At 43.9% G+C, this 21,284-nt stretch overlaps 1 protein-coding gene across 1 annotated transcript in view; it reads left to right on the plus strand.

Annotated features, from left to right (window-relative positions):
• Window positions 1–21,284, plus strand: part of FUT8 (fucosyltransferase 8) — a 66,685-nt gene that overhangs the window by 30,801 nt on the left and 14,600 nt on the right. The window lies entirely within an intron of this gene.

The following is a 21,284-nucleotide window of genomic DNA, read 5'->3' on the forward strand; positions in this document are numbered from 1 at the left end:
TGTCACTTACGCAATAAAATTCTTCAGAACAAATGTAAAAGATATACAGTAGGATATAAAAACAAAATTATATTTTTAATATGCGCAGATGACATACAAATTGGTTTTAGAAGTAGCAGATACATATTTCTATGCAGTCTGAAGCCCCTTTTTGCCTTTGAATCTAAAATGGTGTACAATTATCCAGTGGTGAAATGCTACCAGTTCGCACCAATTCGGGTGGGCCAGTAGTAATAAAAACTACCGGTTCAGGTGAACCAGTAGTAAAAAAAAGCTACCGGTTCCTCTAGATTGGTATTTCCGAAGATCAGCTGTGCTGCGCGATTTAAAATAGCTAGAAAGCATGAAATCCTGCTTTCTCCAGCGCGCTGCTTGGAGAATCCAAAGCGAGGGTTCTTCAACAGTCTAGCAGTCAGCACTGAGTGTATGTATCTTTAAATTTCTTCAGGCACGCCCCCTTTGCTTGTCTGAACCTCAGTTTTTATTCACTCAGTTAGACTTGTTTTCTAATCTCTGGTGTCTAGACTATTGAATATATTCGCTTTGGATTCTCATTTCTTGACATTTTTGGACTTTGACTTTGACTTTGAATCTCTTGACTGTATTGGGACAAGGGGTGATTCTCCTCCCTTCTCCCCCTCACCGCTACCTGAAGGGTAAGTCCTTTCTGGCCTCCCAGACTGGCTACCCCTATTTCTCCATATTGACTGACAGAAGCTCTGCCCTGTCTAGGGCACCTTCTCACTGAGGTCTCCTTCCATCGGCTGGCATCGGGGCGGCTACGGAGTCCCTGCCCTGCTCTCAGCTGTACACTCCTTCCTCGGAGCCCATTTGCCGCTTATAGAGTCCCTGCCCTGCTCTCAGGGGCACACTCTTCCCTTTTGGCTTCTCCAATGCACTGGGGCCACTTTTGAGTAGCTGCGCATCTAATATTGCCTGAGGGCTTGCCGGATTGGCGCTGAACAGAGATTGCTTGTGTTCGCGCCATTTGAATCGCTCGTGGGGCCGCCATTACAGTGAGGCGCAATTTGCCCTTCCCGGTGATTTTCTGCCCGGCAACAACCCTGCGCATGCACAGTAAGCTCCCTGTGGTAATCTGCCTGGCAACAACACCGCGGCTGCTCAGTGAACTCCCCTGTTGTTTCTCTGCCTCCCAACAATGCTGCGGCTGTGCGTTGAGGCTTGTGACTGTTGTGGCTCCGTCCTCCGAACCTATCTTATCGGAGGGAGAAGGCTCCGAACATGAAGGAGAGAAGTCGGCCAGGCCTCCCTTTCCAGGCCCCTCCTCTCTGGCACTGCCTCAGGTGCCGGCCGAGGAAGAGGAGATTAGCCAGGAGCCAGGTGTCTCCGATGATAGCGATGGAGGCGATCTGTCGTTCCTGGATCCACGCCAACGAAGGTGTGATAAACGGTTGCAGCAGTTGAGGAGGCGTGCCAGGGATTAGGCTGAGTCACTGGACCACACCCCAGAGACTATATAAGAGAGTGTGGTGGCCATTTAGGACTCTGTGACGGACAAAAACTAACTCTGGCTAGTCACTTTGAACAACGCCTAAATCTGCCGAAGTTACTTGTTTTGAACTGGACTATTTGCAAACTGTGTGTATTTCTGTTTATATGGTGAAGGGATACTCCCGTTTATTGAAGTAAAAGCACTTAGCAGTCGGTGCTCGTATTGCTGCCAAGTTTCTGATAACAAACTCTGTGCATGCCAAGTGCTTCTTTTAACCCTCGGCTGGCTGTGTGTGTGTGTGTGTGTGTGTGTGTGTGTGTGTGTGTGGAGACGGGGACCGAACAGTGACATTCACTGCCAGCACAGAAGCTGTGGCTGAGCAGAAGCGTTGCCAACAATCATTGAGGGCCAGTTTTGCGGCTGCGCAGAGTGAGCAAGCCGCTCTAGCGCCCTCCAGAGGTTATAGCAAGACATTTTCCAAATCTGCCCCTAATAGACCGTCTGTGGCAATCAGCCCACATTTCCCTGTGGACCTTAATCACTGGGACTACCTGAGAGGTCTCTTTTCATATTAGCACAGGATCACAACAGACCTGTGCTGGAAGGGGTAGGGTTGCTACCTTAGCGCAACCTACCACAAAAAAACGAAAAACAAAACAAAATATAATAAATACAAAACAACCGCTTACCTTTTTTTCCTTGTATCTTCTTCAGCGCTGCTCAGCATGGCTGACTGCGAGCTCTCCTTCAACCTGGAACACAGCCATGGGTCCCCTGAGGCTTCTCCAGGCCCTGCAAAGAAAAAGGCGAAGAAGCGGGTCAAGCACGGGACTGCCGTCGCTAAACCTCCGTCAGGGGGAACAGTAACAGCTCATCAGCAGCTACCAAAGATGCCGGCAAACGCCATAAGGCGCTAGAGCGGCAATTTGACTTGGCACAGCAAAAGGCACATAAGTCAGCCTCACACACAGATGCTCCAGCTGTCCACTCTACTGTGCCTTCCATTCCCCACTCGGGGATCCTACCATCTGAGTTCCAGGGTCACACCCCTGTGATCATTTCTTCCCCAATGGCGGACATGGCGATTCCTTCCACTGTCCCCTTGCATGGCATGGCGGTTCCTGTGGATTTGTCTCATCCCCGACCTCCTGCTAAGCACCCTCTTCCGGAGGCAACCTATACCCCCACAGCTGCGGGGCTCCTCCCTGTGGGACCGTCGCATGCAATGTTACCTTCCGACATTGAGAGACTCATTTCTCAGACTATATCTAAAACATTGGCTGCTAGTGCTTACCAACCAATGTCGTACAGGCCCGTGCCAATTGCTGATCCTCCTCCTCCTCCTCCCCTGCCTCCGCCTCCTCCTCCACCTCCTCAGGTCTTCCACTATGATGGTCCGGCAGACCACTATTTCTCTCAGCTGGACTATGCCCATGCTGATGACTCCTTCCTGGAGGATGAGGCCCACAGGGACATGGAATTCTCCAACGATGAGGATCTCCTTCCGGATAGGCCAGCCTTTACCGGCCTCTTCCGGCCATCTCTATTTAAGTCTTTGTTACACAAGGCAAAATCGACCACTCATTTGGCCACCTACGACGGTCTTTCTTATCCGCCAACGGCATCTCAACCACACGATGCTCTGTTTAATCTTCCCAAGACCGAACAAACCTACATTCCGTGCCCTCAACTTTTCACGGAAGTTGTCCAACGTTCTTGGACCCTGCCGTCATCCTTGCTGGCACCTACAGGGCTTGACCGGAAATTATATTGTTCGGCTCCATGCCTCCAGGACTTACTGTCCTTACCTGCTGTGGACACTCCTGTGACTAACTTGACTTCGTCCTCCTCTCTCCTGTCTCACGACATCGCTGACGGCCTCTGGACGGAGGATCGGAAGGCAGAACTTACATTCCGCAAGACACACAACGCTGCGGCTTGGGCGGTCAGAGCAGCTACCTCAGCGTCATTTTTTAATCGGGCGACTCTCGTTTGGCTGCGCCAACTCCAAGAGCATTTGCCACCGGAGGACACAAGAGTCCACCAAGACATCAATAAGGTTGTGGCGGTGACGGACACTTTTGCTGACACTTCTCTTAATGCCGCCAAATTCGCGTCTCGTGCCTTGGTCTTGACGGTGACATCCAGGCGTCTGCTTTGGCTGAGGCACTGGAGAGCAGATACGAAGTCAAAGTGGCGTCTCGCATCGGCTCCCTACAAAGGGTAACACCTCTTTGGGGAGGCTTTGGATCCGATTCTGATAGAGGACAAAGACAAGCGTAAGGTCATGCCCTCCTCATACAGGCAGACCGATCGCAAATTTCCCTCATATAGCCAGAGGCCGCCCTTTCAAGTTGATCCAGGACCCAGTAGGTCCTTCGCTGCAAGACAGTACTCTCTGGGATTTGACCGTCCATAAGATAGATCCTCCTTCAGAGATTGCGACAGACGCTCGACCCCAGTCAAGCAGCCCTTCAGAGGTACGGGGACCCGTGCCTTCCAGAGGGGCAAGTGACTCCCTCCATCACTTTCCCATTGGCAGTCGCCTCCAACACTTCACTGTCCAGTGGGAATCCACAACGACGGACGCCTGGGTTTTACAGACGTTACAGCTAGGTTTGACCTTGGAGCTCTGCTCCTGCCCTCACACCAGGTTCGTCCAGTGCTCAGTGTCATCTAACCCGACCAAACGTCGACTGATGGAGGTGGAAATACAACATCTTCTCGACATTTGTGCCATAGAGCCGGTTCCCACAGAACACCATGGGACCGTTTTCTATTCAATCTTTTTCCTTGTTCCAAAACATTCCGGCGGCTGCAGAGGAATTTTGGACCTCAAGGAATTGAACAGATTTGTACTTTACCATCAGTTCAAAATGCAATCTCTGAAATCCATTTTGGGGTGCATTCAAGAAGGGGATTGGATGACTTCTGTAGACCTCAAGGATGCCTACCTTCACATCCCAATTCAACCATCACAACGTTGATTCCTCCGCTTCTCTTACAACAATCGCCATTTCCAATACCGCTCGATGCCCTTTGGCCTGTCATCCGCCCCCAGGACATTTACAAAAATCCTGTCAACTGCGGCTGCACATCTTCGACAGATTACCATCAGGGTCCTTTGCTATTTGGACGATGTTCTCATCCTATCGTCCACATAGTCTCAAGCCACACGGGACCTGGCCACGGTGTGCCACTGCCTACGGCAACAGTTTTTCCTTAAACCTGCCAAAAAGCCACTTGCGACCCACTATCCGGATTCTACACCTGGGCACGATTATAGATTCGGTCAAAGGGCAAGTCTTTCTGTCTCCGGAATGTTGCCTCAGCATACGGTCATTGATCTTTGAAATCCTCTCGCCCCAGTCCGTTCCTCTCCTGCTCCTGTCTCACCTGCTCGGGAAGATGATATCATGCATCTCCATTGTCCTGTGGGCACGCCTTCATGGTCGACGACTCCAATGGTTCATGCTTCCATACCAATGCTCCCGCCGCAGCAACTCCAACGCTCGGGTCCCACTACTGGCAGGAGTTCGCCGGTCTCTTCGCTGGTGGACTTCATCAGCCCTGACGAAAGGCTGCTTCTTCCAGGAGCCACATCATCTCACAGTGATGACCGATGCCAGTCTGGCGGGATGGGGCGCCCACATGCATTCCCAGGTCGCACAAGGCCATTGGTCTCTGGTGGATTGCCAGAACGACATCAACTGGCTGGAGCTCCGTGGGGTTCGCCTTGCCCTCCTCCAATTCCAATCTTCAGTGGAGGGTCAACATATGCTCGTCTGGACAGACAATGTGACTACAATGATGCATGTGAACCGCGAAGGGGGCACACGCTCAAGACCATTGATGAATGAGGTGACTCACTTGCTGACCTGGGCGGGGACTCACCTTCTCTCTCTCAGGGCACAGCATATCTCCGGAACGACGAATGTCACTGCGGATTGGTTGAGCAGGACGCAACTCAACCACTCGGAGTGGCGTCTTCAGACATTTTCCGCGAGCTGTCCCAACGCTTCAGCCCTCTTGTCCTCGACCTCTTCGCACGATGGGACAGTGCCCAGCTTCCTCGTTTCTTTACTTGGTATCCTTGCCCTCAAGCATAGGGAATCGACGTGCTCGCCATCCCCTGGCCTCCGGGATTGCTCTACGCGTTTAACCCAATACCTCTTATCCCGAGGCTCATCCGCAAGATCCTGGCTGAGAAGGCAGACGTCCTACTGATCACCCCTCACTGGCCGTGCCGGGCCTGGTACGCGGACCTTCTGAATCTGTCAGTCGCCCCTCCATGGCGCATTCCAGACAACAGGATCTCTCTCAAGCAGGGGGTCATACTGCACCCAGAGCCTCAATGGCTGCAGTTGACTGCCTGGCACTTGAGAGGATATTTCTGAGACAGGACAACGTCTCAAGAAAGGCAGTCTCTACCATTCAGGCGTCAAGGCGCCCGTCCACATACCGCATCTATAACGCCACCTTGTCCTCATTCTGTACCTGGTGCTTCTGAGTCCATGTGGACCCTACCTCTGCATCTGTCTCTGAAGTACCTGATTTTCTTCAAGATGGCCTCTTGCCCCAAACACGCTCCGTCGACAGGTGGCGGCCTTGTCAATGGTCCTGTCGACTAAGAACGATCTTCCACTGTCGCATGACGCTAAGATTCGGGGGTTTCTGAGGGGAGCGGTGAACCTGAGGCCTCCGGTCATCCACCGGTACCCAACCTGGGACCTGACTCTGGTTCTTCAGGTCCTTATGCAGCCTCCCTTCGAGCTGTTAGGAGCCATCAGCTTACGACTCCTCACCTTGAAGGCAGCCTTTTTGGTCACAATCACCTCGGCCCGCTGTATATCTGAGCTGGCCGCCCTATCAGTTCGGGAGGACCTCTGTGTTTTCTACCCCAACCGTGTGGTCCTATGCCTGGACCCATCATTCCTGCCCAAGATCAATTCCCTCTACCATCGTGAGCAGGAATTGGTTCTCCCAGACTTCTGCCCACATCTGAGACACCCGCAGGAGGTCCAATGGCACGCCTTAGACGTCTATAGGACCCTACCAGGTATATCCGGAAGACTCAACATTTCCGTAAATCGGAAGTGCTGTTTGTTTTATTTCTTCCTGCGACCAGCACCAGAGGTGGGTTTCAGCAGGTTCTGACCAGTTCTGGAGAACCGGGAGTGGAAATTTTGAGTAGTTCGGAGAACCGGTAATAAAAATTCTGACTGGCCCATCTATTCTCTGCCTCCCAAGTCCCAGCTGATCGGGAGGAAATGGGGATTTTGCAGTAACCTTCCCCTGGAGTGGGGTGAGAATGGAGATTTTACAGTATCTTTCCCATGCCACGCCCCCAAGCCACGACATGCCCACAGAACCGGTAGTAAAAAAAAATTGAAATCCACCACAACACAGCACTTGGTGCGTAGCGCGCATGCATGGCCAGCGAACCGGTGGCAAACCAGTTTAGATTTCACCACTGAACTCATCCCATTTTGTTATTGACTGGAAGCTCATCACATGTACAATAAACGTCATTGTAAAAGAACGCAACATTCTTTTTTCATTTTGGGCCCAAGTTAAAGAAGTATACCTCCTTGAACTCTTTATTTGATATGCCTTTTTCAAATGTTGTTTGTACACGTGAATCTGTTACCCTTTTTTTATCTTTCTCCAGTGTGCAATATACAAGTACTCTTCCATTGGCTTTCAGGAGCTATTGCAAGAGAATGAAAGGGATATCGTAACATTGTAAATGTCCTGTCTAAGTCACAAAGTTTAAATGTCCTGCAAAATTTATAGATTATGTCCCAGTAGTTTATATATGGCTTTTGGTTAGGAGTGATTAAGTATAATTAACTGCCTTATGGAAATATCTCATAAAAGTAAAAGTGTGTGCAGTCTGCTGTTCTAATTTTGGTATTTTGGATAAACTCTGGAAACTTTCATTATTTGTTCATACCATCTGAGGATAAGATGTATTATGCCTCTGAATATTTTGACTGATAACTATCTGTATTATCAATAGCATTTAGGATAATCTTCAATATTCTTTTTAGTATTATTGAACAGAAGCATTTGGTATGTTTGCTAGAGTTCAAAATGCATTCAAATGAAGAGTCTTTCTACTGCAATACATCTTTATTGAAAACAAAATTTAGTTGTTTAAATAATAAGTTGACCCTCTCTTCTTTGTGGCAGCCCCTCAAATACTGGAATATTGCTATCATGTCACCCCCAGTCCTTCTTTTCTCTAGACTGGCCATACCATTCTTGATATGTTTTTGTTTCCAGGCCTTTAATCATCTTAGTTGCTCTTCTTTGCACTTTTTCCAAAGTCTCAACATCTCTTTTTGTAATGTAGTGACCAAAACTGTATGCAGTATTTCAGGTGTGGTCTTACTAAGGATTTATACAGCGGTACTAATACATTACATGATTTTGATTTTTTGTCTCTGTTTATGCAACCAAGATTGTACTAACTTTTTTGGCTGCTGCCACATACTGCTGGCTGATGTTTAAGTGATCATCAACTAGGATTCCAAAGTCCTAGTTCCTTTATTTATTTCAAAATAAACAATACAAAAAACTCAAAAAATCCACATAAAACAAAAGAACAACAATGACAAAGAAAATAAATTTTGTTCAGGAGGAGAATGAAAGGCAAGAAAGGGGCATCTATTACTTTTGTCAAAGGTTTGGCGGAAGACCCAGGTCTTCAGTGCCCTTTGCAGGACCAGTAATAGGGACTGTTTGAATAATAGTAACAACCACTTTAGTAAGGATTAGAGTTGATCTTCTTCTTAGGAGAGTCTGTAATCATTTTCAATAGTTTCTTCTCCCCACTCTACTACAGCACTTTAGATGCCTACTTGCTGCTCTGGAGGCTTAGTAGGTTTCCTGGAACATAGAAAAAGTTACTTGATGGAAATTACTGCTCCATGTCCTTTCTTCAGTGATAACTCCATGCTGTATGCCAAACCCTATATTCAAGAGGAGTAAAGAATTGATAAATATAATTAGCAATTACTATAAATAAAAAGTTCTCATTTTTAATGTTCCATTGTAAAAAAAAAAAAGATCTAACTATGATCAAATTTCTCTTCTTGGAATTTCATTAGAAAAATAGTAGAGGGTAATCATCTGTATTACTAGATAGCTGACTAAAAAACAATTGCATTTATGAAATTTGAAACTTACATTTTTAATAGAGATCTAAATGTGCCTATATTTTAGTTAGTTTATTGTTGTTATTAACAAAGGGAGAGAACTAGCACTCCCAGAAAACTCTTTATTCCTCAAATCAAAGGAAAACAGATTCTTTGTAGTTTATAACTATCTGTTAAGAAATCCATTTGAATTCAATACATTTAAGATATTTTTGAATTGGGTTTAGCTCTGCTTCTCTGAAATAGTACTTTCTTGAACTGGTTTTCAGGTTTGTTTTCAGGTTGGGTTCCATTTCCATTCCTTGAATTAAACTGCAGGATCCATCAAATGAAAAGCATCAGCACATGTAAAGGTAGCTGGTACACATGGTTATCCTTATATCTACGATATAATTATATATATGAAATATTTCACTCTGCTGAACCTATCAACCTTGCTGCCTTGTTCTCCACTCACCTTGCTGGCGTCTATGGAAGTGAAAGTTGGACTTTAGTGTTAAAGAAGCCAAGAAAACAAATGAGTCATTGAACAAATTAATCCAGAGATTTCACTCAAGGCACAAATAACAATTACCTTGCTTCAGAATATTATGGAGACCCAGCTCTCAGGAGAAGCCTTTCTGGGAAAGGTGGAAGATAAAAAGAAAGAAATGATATTAGCAGCAATGTGGATGGTACTCCGTTACAGTAGCAATAAGTGCAGCATTGGAAGAATTGGAAGACCAGGTTAGGAAACATGGAGAAAATCCATCTATGTCGCCACTAGAAGTCAAAAAACACTTCATGGCACATAATCAATTCTATACTAAGAAATATGTAAACATTTTAACATGTTACTATATTTACTTGTAACTTGTATGCTTATAAAGTGGCTCACAAATTTGTACTTGGTTTGGACAAAACAGCACAAAACATTTTTTCACTAAACAGCCTGTCAGAAATTAGAGGGAACATTCCCTATATCATTGTCATGACTTTTTGTGGGTTCATACTTTGCCTTTGGGTGGTCTTATTTCTCTATTTCCAGTACTAAATTTGCGAGTGTTGTGCATGTGCACTCACACACACACTTATTAAATTTAGTGCTGGAAGAAATAAAGATCATACTTTTAACCGGAATATTTTGCATTATTTTTTTATAGAAAAACAAAATATACACAGTTGATCTCATTGAGTCCTCTAAGTTGACAGCAGTTCAGGTAATAAATGTTTAATGTTGGACTTAAATAACTGCTACACAGTTTACAGTTGCCATAAAAATAATTTTATGGCATACGTTTGCCATAAAATTCAATTGTTTTAGTTGAGTGAACGGTGTTGTTAATATAAGCGTCCCATTAGAAAACAAAATTTAGTTAAAACTGAATTTTTCTACCTATTGGGTAATTGAGCTCCTATAAGAAAACAAAAATAGATGATTTAATGAGAGATTCTAGGAAATAATAAAGAATAGAAGCATCCAGATTTGAGGGGCTGGGGGGAGAATAAAGTTATAACATTTTCAGAAGAACCTCAGACTTAGGAAGTTAAAATTGATGAAAATGAATTTAAAAGCTTGCTCTGTTCTGTTCAGTAAGCACTAAAATCATGGAATTATGATCTAAAGCATTAATGTGGTAAATGAAGAAATATGAAACAATGGCCAACATAGTTCTTAAAAAAACCAGTATTTTCCAAATACTATATATATATATTGCAGCAGCCTTGCAGTTCCTATAGACTCCCAACTTTATTCTCAATTATCCTGTTCCTTAGAGAAGAGGCCAGCATTGAAAAGGACTAGAGCAGTCCTTCCACACTCTTGTGTGGAATGCACAGAAGAAATAAACCTATTTATCATGGTATCCAGATGCCTGGCTATTGAAAGTCCTTGAGGAAAAGGTCATAGCTATTGGGAGACAAAAACAGTTTTCATCGAGCAAAGAAAGGAAGATACCAATCATAGAACAAAAAAAGCTGCAACCATATTGTGATAACACTAGCCTTCAGCAGGGTGTGAGATTAGCAAAAGAGAATTGAATTCAAGTCCCATTATGAGAAATTGGGGTTTATATAACTCTTAGTTGTTATGTGCCTGGTTAACATCAGTCACAGGGCAAAGGAGAGGGAGCTGCCACAATTCAAACACGGAAAATAAATAAAGCTGTTCCCTACCCATTCATTTAGAGCAGCATATAGGAAACAGAGATCCTGATTCGTAAATCGGGGGCCTACAAATTGCAACTCTACTCTGTAGGAAAGGTTTCACATGCAGGAAGTTCCATACTTAATTAACAGTGTTAGCATTGGTTTTTAATCTGTATTTTGTGTGGGTATTGAATATAATAGAGAAGTACTGTACAAATCAAATCCAGAATATTTCCTTTTGCTAGAAAAAGTGGGAAAGTGTCTTTTTGAGGAATATGTGAGTTTACTTAAAAATAGTTTTACATGCCCTAATACGTCTGTTCTAGAATATTAGCTGTCTGTCTCCTATCTCTTTGGAGGACTGCTTTTCTCCAAATAAACTGTCCCTCCAAATTCACTCCTCAAAGGTCAAGGAGGTTGTGTCTTTCCAAAGTCTTCCCAGGTTGGTTTTCCTGTTTGCACAAACATGTAGGAGACACTTCATTTGTAACTATCAGTCAAGTAATCTTCCAAATGATTTGTATGATCTTAACTATTCTGGTTTATCCCAATGTCCATGTTGCCAATTTCTTTTTGTACCAAAATAATTTGAAAGAAGAGTAGATACTGCTAATCAGATCTGATGCCTTAGAATTTTTTCCCATAGTATGAGTGGGTTACAGAGTCTGAAGAAAATTCCCTTAATTTTTTTAATATTGTTGGAGAACTTGTGCAATGATAATTCATGAACCACCAATCATGCTTTGAACCTCTAACCTTTTTTTTAGTTAGGTAATCTGGTAGACTTTAGATACTTTAGACTACAACATCTATCATCATCCATATAAATTTTATTTATATCTTTATTTGTTAGATTTATATCTCTATATCCTCCAGGAGTTGAAGGCAATGTTCATAGAACCTCCACTAATTTTTCTCCATAATAACTCTGTGAAGTAGATTGGGCTCAGAGAGAATGACTGGACTAAAGTTGTATTCTGAGCTTTATTTGTTTATTTTATTTATTTATTTTATTTATTTTATTTGATTTCTCTACCACCCTACTCCCGAAGGACTCAGGGCGGTGCACAGCCAAACAATAAAACACATACATACAAAATTTAAAAGTAGAATAAAATCAAATTAAATAATTTTGGCCCCGACAAATTTAAAACCCCAAACTATTTAAAACCAATTTTAAAATTGAATATATAAAATACTAAAAGATATTTAAAAATTAAAAATCTTCTATAAAAGAGGGAGAAAATTAGGCCAGGCCCGCCTGGTGAAATAAGGTCTTTAAAGCGCGGCGGAAGGTGCGCAGATCCAGGATCCTCCGTATCTCTGGGGGGAGCTCGTTCCAGATAGTAGGTGCCCCCACAGAGAAGGCTCTCCCCCTGGGGGCTGCTAGTTGGCATTGTTTGGCCGACGGCACCCGGAGGAGCCCCTCTCTATGGGAGCGTACTGGCCAGTGGGAGGCTATTGGTGGTAGTAGGCTGTCCTGCAAGTACCCAGGTCCTAATCCATGGAGCGCTTTAAAGGTGGTAACCAAAACCTTGAAGCGCACCCGGAAGACCACCGGGAGCCAGTGCAGCTCGCGCAGGAGAGGTGTTACATGGGAGTGCCATGTCGCTCCCATTACCACCCGCGCGGCCGCACTCTGCGCCAGTTGGAGCCTCCGGGTGCTCCTCAAGGGGAGCCCCATGTAGAGAGCGTTGCAATAGTCCAGGTGGGAGGTGACAAGGGCATGAGTGACCGTGCGTAACGAGTCCCGATCCAGAAAGGGACGCAACTGGTGAATCAGGCGAACCTGATGAAAAATCCTCCCGGTCACGGCCGTCAAGTGCTCTTCTAAAGACAGCCGTGAATCCAGGAGGACGCCCAAGTTGCGCGCCCTCTCCGTGGGGGCCAATAATTCGCCCCCAATAGTCAGTGATGGCACCAAGTGACTATATCGGGACGTCGGAAACCACAGCCACTCGGTCTTGGATGGGTTGAGCCTGAGCCTATTCCTCCCCATCCAGATCCAGGCACCGGGACATCACTTCAAGGGCATCGTTGGGGTGGTCTGGGGTGGTCTTGCTTGCTTATTTTTACCCTGCCTTTGTTATTTTTATAAATAACTCCAAAGAGTAAACGTATCTAATATTCCTTCTTCTATTTTCCCCACAACAGATGTGGTGTTGAGGCGAGTTGTGTTGAGAGAGAGTGCTTGGCTCAAAATCACCCAGTCACCCAGCTGGCTTTCATGTTTGAGGCGGGACTAGAACTCACAATCTAGTCTGAGGCCTTAATTACTACAGGTGGTCCTTGACTTAACAACCACAATTGGAACCCAAATTGTGGTCATAAGTCATTGCAATGGTAAATTGAGGAAACCACATACCCAAACCCAATTTTTTACTCATTTTTATGGTGATCAATTCAGTCATAAGTCTGACTCATAATCATTAAGCAATTCCATTCTCCTGAATGGATGTTTTTTTTCTGGAAGTTTTATGGTTTTATGTAGTGGATTTTTAATGTTGTAAGCACCCAAAGTCACCTGTGTGTGAATTGGGTGGTCATATATATTTGTTTAATAAATAAATAATTTCAAATCATGGACAGATGATGGTGGGATACTGCAACCAGTCATAAATGTGAGCCAGTTGCAGTCTGCCTGAAATGCAATCATGTCAGGGACTTCATGAGGGGCTCTCATTTCTATGAGTATCACACCATGTTCACATTCCTGTATGTATTTTGAGACTAGGTTTGTATGTGTGTGCAAAATAATCATTCCTGTTCTGTCTTATGGTATCCAAGTGCATTCTGATTTACTTATATAGCATATGGCAAAAATATTAAAAAGCACATCACAATTACATTCTCAATGAGCAAATACAAAACTATTTATTGTATTTACAAATTCAAAGATAGGTATTTATATAGTCAATACATAAGGGAGTATGTATTGGATACGTATTGGATGTCCAATACGTAATGGACATCCAGAAAGTCTCTGGGGTTTCCCTGATATGCACTCAAAGGGCACTGTTCCACAATATGCAGCACTATCTGCTTTGGAGAACTACAGCTACATTCTGAAGAGAGAGCTTTCCCCATTTATGGAGGCGACTTGCGCACCTGCCATGTTGAGTCCTAATCCAGTTGAAGATTGACCAGGTTTTATGGGGTAGATTGAATCCTTTTGGTTCACTTGTAAAGCAGGGAATGTTATGACACTGTGGGACAACAGTAGAGGACCATTCTTGCGTCCAGGCCTGAAGCAGATTGAAGTTGTTATCCAGCAAGTTTCTAATAGGTAGATATCTGGTGCAAAGTCTATTGTTTATAGCATCAGTGATATCTGAAGGTGAATATTACTAAATATTTTCTTACACTCTCCCAGTAAAGTGTTTTCCTCTTTGTAAATGTGGAGGAGTATGGCTCAAAACTGGTAACCAGAAAGTAGGGGTAGATCTTATTGTGCCTAATCGTCACCGTGGCTGATATTAGGGCTTTCATATATGAGCTTGAAAAATAGAGATGATCAGTAGATGGAAACAAAAGTTGGAGATTTCTGCATTTTTTTTGACATCTAGTGATTGGATATTCTCCATAGTGGTGGAGACAGCATCCAGCAATGGGTTAACTCTGTCAGCTGATTGGACTGAGTCTGCAAGTTGTGATGACATGCCTCCTCTGCTTGCATCCCCAGCTTTTAGACCATTTTCGGTGGCCATCACATCGGCCAGGCGAGTCTCAGAGCTGGTGGCTCTGTCGGTATGCAAAGACCTTTGTGTATTCCACTCTGACAGAGTGGTTTTGTGGATGGACCCTTCATTCACCCCTAAGGTGAACACTTGATTCCACAGGGCTCAGGAACTGGTGCTACCGAATTGCCCTGATCCAGTCCACCGATTAGAATATAAGTGGCACACTTTGGATGTGTGGAGGGCCCTCCGTAGATATATCAAAAGGACTTCCTCCCTACGGAGGACAGAATCCCTGTTTGTCTCTATCCAGCCTGCCACGCTGGGAAACAGGGTTACCCCCTCAACCTTGGGAAGGTAGATTAGGGTGTGTATCGCCAAGGCCTATGAGATCCAGGCTTTGCCGATGCCGCAGTGAGTAACTTCCCACTCTACCAGGAGTGCGGCCACCACTGCTGCGTGGGCAATGCAGGCCTCTATAGAGGAGGTCTGTTGTGCAGCTATCTGGTCCTCGCCATCCCCCTTTATTTGCCATTCTAAGTTGGACACTTACACCTCGGCTGAGGTGGCTTTTGGCAGGTGGGTGCTTCAGAGTGTCCACACGGAGCAGGAAAATTCAGACTGGACCGCATCCCGCCCATAGGACAACCAGCTTTGGTATGTCCCATTCCTGGATGCTTTCTCCACCACTATGGAGAAGGGGTGTTGGTCTCGTGGGGGTGGAGACAGCATCCAGTCCCACCCGGATTAGTGTCCAGTCCTGGGCCCACAAGGGGATATAACTACAGCACAGCACAGCATGTCAGTCTGCATCAACACCTTCGTCAAAAATCTGGGGACGCAAGCAGAGGAGGTGTGTCATCACAACTTGCAGACTCAGTCCAATTAGCTGACAGATGGAGTTAACCCATTCCTGGATGCTGTCTCTACCCCCAGGAGAAGGAGTGTGTCAGGTAAGACCAACGCCCCTTTTCTGCCCAAATAGCCCCATGATTTTTATGTATTATCAGGTGTTGACTTCCTCTGTGCAAATTTACTATGCAAAGAAATGAGTCATTCGAATAGTTACACAGAACGCAAAAAAAGAAAATCCACCTTCCAAAACAAATAAAATATGTTTGGTATTTATATTCTTTATGATGTACCTTGTAACTGTAATAACTGCAATGGGAACATTAAATAAAGTGTTACTAAACAGTTTCTGTTAACCAGAATATAATTAAAGTTGTGTGTCTACTTTCATATTAATCAACTGAACATTCCTTGTTGGAATACTTTAATTAATTATGATTAGTAATTATTTTAATATTTCAAAAGTTTCAATGGCCAAAACAATTTATATACTTACCTATTGTGAAAATAATTAAGAGTTTTATTTCTGAATTAGGTGGATTTAGAGTTGTCCTTGATGCTGGTGTTTTTCTATTTATGTGCAATTAACCATTCATGAATATTCAAGAAAACCATTCAATCATCTTACATTTTTGAGAAAAATGGATTAAATTCTTTTAAAATAATTGCCAATAGTACTTGCTCTTTAATAGCCTTTCTTTTGTTTTTAGCAAAATAACTAAACTTTATGATTTTTTTCTATGTACTTGGCATTATCTACCTTTAGTTCAGATTATTTCTTGAAAGAAAATTACAGTACTATCAGTCGTGTTAAAATGATTCTGTTGATTATCTCTAATGATAAAACAGCCAGTGTAATAACTGTGTTTTGAGATATAAGTTAAAATTTCTATAGTGACAATAGAAATGTGTGACAGTTAAAGTTGTTAAAATGCAATATTTATTAAAGTTACATTTTCACCACTTTATATTCATGTCAGAATGAATATCAGTGGTACTATTAGGGCTGGTCTGCAGTTTTGGGGGCACTGAAAAACATCTTGAACAAATCTTGTCTATGTAATTTGTTCATATATTTAAATTGTATGCCATAGTCATTTTCAAAAGCATTTTAAGAGTTATGCCAAACACTATGCACAATTTAAAATAAAATTTGTCACTTTCTTGAAGCTTCAGTTCCACTATACTTTTCCAACGCATTCTAGAGACATTCTAGAAAAACACTTCTGATACTATGCACACCAGAACAGTTTTCCCCCAAATGCCATCACTCTGCTAAACAACTGTCAAATTACTTACTAAGACTGTATTACTTCTCATCCTTCCTATTACCGATCTCCTCCCACTTATGACTATAACCTTGTTGCTTGTATCGCTACAATTTATATTGTTTTATTTGTTCCTAATATGATTTGATTGTTTATTTAGTAACCTATAACTATCACTAAGTGATATCTTATGATTTTTGATGAATGTATTTTTTTTTCTTTTATGTACACTGAGAGCATATGCACCAAAGACAAATTCCTTGTGTGTCCAGTCACACATAGCCAATAAAGAATTCTATTCTTTCTTTCTTTATTTTATTTATTTATTTTTTTAAATTTTTATACCGCCCCCTCTCCCGAAGGACTCGGGGCGGTGAACAGCCAAAATTAAAAACACACAATACAAATATTAAAATACTTTAAAACGAAATTAAATTTGTCTTTGGCTTCCCCAATTTAAAACCCCTTACCCATAAAATTCCCCAATTAAAAGATTTTTAACCCAGCCCGGCTTGCTGAAATAAAAAAGTCTTCAGGGCCCGGCGGAAGGTATGGAGGTCCGGGATCAGTCGTATCCCTGGGGGTAGCTCATTCCAGAGGGCGGGTGCCCCCACAGAGAAGGCTCTTCCCCGGGGGATCGCCAGCCAACATTGCCTGACAGACAGCACCCTGAGGAGGCCCTCTCTGTGGGAGTGTATTGGCTGGTGGGAGGTTATCGGAGGCAGAAGGTGGTCTTGTAAATAACCGGGCCCTAAGCCATGGAGCGCTTTGAAGATGAGAACCAATATCTTGAAGCGCACCCGGAAGACAACTGGAAGCCAATGCAGCTCGCGCAGGAAAGCTGTCACGTGGTAGCACCATGTCGCCCCCATAAGTACCCGCGCGGCCGCATTCTGCACCAGTTGGAGCCTTCAAGTGCTCCTCAAGGGGAGCCCCATGTAGAGAGTGTTGCAGTAGTCCAGGCGGGAAGTAACAAGGGCATGAGTGACCGTGCATAGGGAGTCCCGATCCAGAAAGGGGCGCAACTGGCGTATCAGGCAAACCTGATAGAAAGCCCCCCTGGCTACAGCCGTCATATGCTCTTCTAAAGACAGCCGTGTGTCCAGGAGGACACCCAAGTTACGTGCCCTCTCCGTGGGGGCCAATGTCTCGCCCCCAATAGTCAGCGATGGCACCAGTTGACTATCGGGATGCGGGCAGCCACAGCCACTCAGTCTTGGAGGGGTTGAGTCGGAGCCTGTTCCTCCCCATCCAGACCCGCACGGCCTCCAGGCACTTCAAGGGCATCGTTGGGGTGGTCTGGGGTGGAGATGTACAGCTGGGTGTCATCAGCATACAGATGGCACTGCACCCGAAAACCACGGATGATCTCGCCCAGCAGCTTCACATAAATGTTGAACAGGAGAGGTGAGAGGACCGACCCTTGTGGCACCCCACAAACCAGGTGCCTCGAGGTCGACCTCTGCCCTCCAGCCAACATGGACTGTGACCGGTTGGAGAGATAGGAGGAGAACCACCGTAAGACAGTGCCTCCCACTCCCAATCCCTCCAACCGGCGCAACATGATACCATGGTCGATGGTATCAAAAGCTGCTGAGAGGTCTAATAGGACCAGAACAGAGGAGCAACCTCTGTCCCGAGCCCTCCAGAGATCATCAACCAACGCGACCAATGCTGTTTCCGTGCTGTACCCGGGCCTGAAGCCGGACTGGAACGGATCTAGATAGACGGTTTCATCCAGGTACTGCGGGAGCTGTTGTGCAACCACACTCAACAACCTTCGCCAAGAAGCGAAGGTTGGAAACTGGACGATAGTTTGCCAAAACAGCTGGGTCCAGAGAGGGCTTCTTGAGGAGGGGCCTCACCACCGCCTCTTTCAAGGCGGGAGGCAAGAAACCCTCACTCAAGGAAGTGTTTATAATCCTCTGGAGCCAGCCTCGTGTAACCTCCTGGGTAGCCAGCACCAACCAGGAGGGACACTGGTCCAGTAAACATGTGGTTGCGTTCAGGCTCCCCAGCATCCTGTCCACGTCCTCGGGGATCACAGGGTCGAACTCATCCCAGGTAACAGTCTCAAGACACACCTCAGACAACCCGCCTGTACCCACCCAGTCAGAGTCCAAGCCTTCCCGAATCTAAGCGACTTTATCGTGCAGATAATGCGCAAAATCCTCAGCACGACCTTGCATTCTATTCTATTCTTGTCATGCCCCCATGAGAGTCTGAATTTGCGGTGGAAGATGAGCTGGAACAAGAAATGACAGCAAGTGAGAGGGCAGCTTGGAGGAAACTGGGGAAAGGCAGAGTCAGTCCAGGCAAGGCTGTTCGGAATTAGCAAGGCCTGCAGGCAGGGTGGAGAGACAGAGCTCAGACAAGGAGCAAGAACCTGATGCAAGGGCTAGGAGAATGCAGAGAAGGCGGGATCAGTGCAGGCAGAGAAGGCTATGTGCGAGGAGAGTGCCCTGCCCAGCTTCACCAGGAACACCTGGGAAATGAGATTTAAGGAGACACTGTGGGGAGGGGCATTTGTCGGGATCAAACGCTGAGTTCCTGAAGTATTGTGTGCCGATGTTTGAACTTGCCAAGAGTCCTTTCATTCCTTGTCATTCTGGACTAATTATCTGGATCTTCTATTCCCTGAACTCCTTGCTTGGCTCTTGTTTTGCCAAATACATTTGGGATTTATTGCCGTGCAGCCTTGGTGCAGACAGCACTGGGCTGGACTAATTGCAGACAGAGGCTGCTTGAGGTTTGTGTGGGGGTTCTCACTCTGCTTTAGGATTTGCCAATAACATGGGAGCGTTTGGGGAGATTTGGAGCAATAAAGGGTCTGTTTGAACTGCCAACTGTTTGTGTTATCTCTATGCCGTGCCCTGGGTCATCACAATACCTGTTCTGTTCTGTTCTGTTCTGCTCTGCTCTGCTCTGCTCTGCTCTGCTCTGCTCTGCTCTGCTCTGCTCGTCTAGTCTAGTCTAGTCTAGTCTAGTCTAGTCTAGTCTAGTCTAGTCTAGTCTAGTCTAGTCTAGTCTGGTTAGTTTGGCTAACCAGTCTGGCTCTTTTTAAAAGAATGATAGTAAGGCAAGCAGGATGAGGCAGCATCCAGGAACAAGTGATTAGCTTCACATGTGACTCCACCTCTCATTCAACTGTAAATTATTTACTCTTGAGTAACAATATAGAAAGTAACTTTTGAGACAAGAACTCAATTGTATGGAATTAAAAGTAGTGCTGGTTAAGTATGTTGTCATATCTTTGCGTTTTAGCATTTTTATGTCACAACACATTGGTTTATTTTTATTTTATATTCTGGAAAAGGGAAGAAAGAAAGAAGAAAAGGGAAGATTTGTAAAGTTGGCTTTGCAACTTTAATTATCTCCTAATAGATTTTGATTTTGGGATAGTTTGTTCTAAGTGTGAAAATATTATTTATATATTCACAGCATGGAATGATGTCTTGTAAATGATTTGTACATTACAATTTTAAATGATTCATGACAACATATTCATACTAATATTATTCTTAGCCACGTTGAAGACTTAATAAATCCTATTTATATGATTGTCACAAATATACATGCCAGAGGTTAAAAAAATGACTGTATTTTCTTTTATATATTTGATATTACTTTTGACAATGTGGAATAGACCATCTCTTAAGTAGAATTTTTATTTTGCACTACTGTGGTTGTATGCCAAGATGAAATGCTTGAAGACATTTGGAACCCAAATATATGGGTTAAGAACTTACATAAAGTCAGAAGCATTTCTGTGAAGATATTTGGCTGATAGTAAATATAAATTTTTCAGATGAATATCTGAAATAGTACTTTTTTTTTTCTAAAATGGGAATATCATAAAACTACCAGGCACAGGTAATGAAATAAAAAATTTAGTGCATTCTACTTCAAAGCATTCTGCACCAGTGAATTTTTGTATAATGGAAATTGAGGTTTAGAACAGAAATATTGCTTGGCAGATTTTAATTATTTTTTCCATCAGTTTTTTTTAAAAAACCAATAGCTGTAACATAGGAATATGATTGATCCAATTTTTTTTCTATGATATAAAAAGTGCTTTGGACATCGGAAAGCATTATATAAATGCCAAAAAGTTTATCCAAGATTATTAAAATGCTTGAATAAAAAGGTATCCTCTGAATGTTTATTCTTGGCATGTGTCATTAATTTGCTTCAGATTGTCATCCACTGAAAGAAGAAACGATTCACTCTGTAGTTAAATCAGTCAATGGCAGTACAAAAAGTTTCCAAACCAAAATGGAGAAATTAAGAGTACTGGTTGTAAATGAAAATATAAATATAGTTGGTACATCAGAAACCTGCTGATATGGAGAGCCTGATGGAGATACTATCATTTCTGAGTAGAAACATTATACTATGTTATTGTGTGTGTGTGAGTGTGTGTGTGTGTGTGTGTGAGTGTGTGTGTGAGTGTGTGTGTGTGTGTGTGTGTGTGTATTTACAGATATGCTGCTTTCCTCCTGATCAAAATACCAAGGATGATCTGGAGGTAGTGAAATAAAACGGGGAAATGCAAGAGAAGTGTATTTCAGTAATAGAGGATTTTTGTTACCCTTGCATAGATTGGTTATATTCATGCTCAGGATATGATGAAGAAAGTAAATTTCTACATGTCCCAAATATCTGTACCTTAGAACAGTTTAAAAGCTACAGTATATTCCACAGTGAAGGAATAAGTCAAATTAAATCCACAAATACAGACTGG

This window comes from Pituophis catenifer, unplaced genomic scaffold, assembly GCF_029215685.1.
Source record: "Pituophis catenifer annectens isolate HBS135680 unplaced genomic scaffold, rPitCat1.0.hap2 SCAF_1, whole genome shotgun sequence".
In the NCBI taxonomy this organism is placed as follows: domain Eukaryota; kingdom Metazoa; phylum Chordata; class Lepidosauria; order Squamata; family Colubridae; genus Pituophis; species Pituophis catenifer.